The sequence below is a fragment of the Lupinus angustifolius genome, chromosome LG17 (assembly GCF_001865875.1).
Source record: "Lupinus angustifolius cultivar Tanjil chromosome LG17, LupAngTanjil_v1.0, whole genome shotgun sequence".
NCBI lineage: Eukaryota > Viridiplantae > Streptophyta > Magnoliopsida > Fabales > Fabaceae > Lupinus > Lupinus angustifolius.
The window spans coordinates 18881476-18882519 of record NC_032025.1 but is presented as its reverse complement, the minus strand read 5'-3'; the positions used below and the strand labels follow the sequence as shown (position 1 = coordinate 18882519).

The 1044-nt window shown below is 35.3% G+C and overlaps 1 long non-coding RNA gene across 1 annotated transcript in view; it reads left to right on the top strand.

Moving 5' to 3' along the window:
* The window catches only part of LOC109331978, an 8065-nt gene continuing 7313 nt past the window's right edge, over positions 293-1044 (top strand). The window contains exon 1 of the long non-coding RNA XR_002105865.1: positions 293-822. This is a non-coding gene — a long non-coding RNA (uncharacterized LOC109331978). The remainder of the gene's footprint in view (positions 823-1044) is intronic.

The window sequence follows — 1044 nt, the reverse complement described above, 5'->3', positions numbered from 1 at the left end:
TATATTCTAACAAATGGAAAATACTATTGCCTACAAAGAGGTTACATCAAATTATAAATACTCCAATGTTTAGCAACCATGATGTGTTGTTAGCAAATGGCCCCACATATTTAATATTTACCAATATGACGTTGATCTAGTGGTGTAAGGCTTCACTAGAACTCTAAGATCGGTAGTTTGACTCCTACGAACGACATTTATTGGGATGGGCAATCACGAACCTCGNGAGATTAATTCCTTACGAAAAAAAGTAAGGGATGCCCTTGGTATGTACCCAACAAAAATATTGATGAGATTTGTCTTGATGTTGTGTTTCTATCAACACCTTAGTAGTAACTAGGACAAACAACTACTCTGAATTTGGCCTTGGCCTTAACTACTTCAACCTTGAGCCAACAACACCATAAAAGAATTGTGGTAATAATATGCCAAAGAGTTAATGTCTCATGCTCAAGTCATTCCTATATCCCAAATAATCAAATAGACAAAAAAAAAAGATGTGACATATAAATACAAACCAAAAAATATAGATACAAAGATTAGAACTTAGAAGTTCAGACAGGAATAGGGTGTTCTTCTTTTGAGTCATGCAAATTTGCAATGCAAGTCCTTGACTCAAGGGACTGAAGACCTCTAATAACTTCTACCATTGATGGTCTTTTTTCAGGCACCACAAAAGTGCAACTAAGAGCTATATCTAATGTTCCAATCATTGCTTGGTGACAAGTATGTGATATTCTAGGGTCAAGAACTTGTTGCACCCCATTAGTTATGTTCACTTTCCTTCTAACCCATTTTACTATGTCAAGTGAGGCATCATTAGTTTGAGAAATGCACAAATCACTCAAGTTGTCGTCTTGGCACTAGCAAATGATGCAATAAAACTCTATCGCCCTCCCCAAGGCTTTAGAGTCATAAATAGTGGGGGCACTCATGTCTCTTTTCATGTATAAGAATATATTTTTCTGATACACATCTTTTTAACAATTACATATTAATACATTGATCATAAAAATTTGCATTCCATGCTTCATACCACAAAAC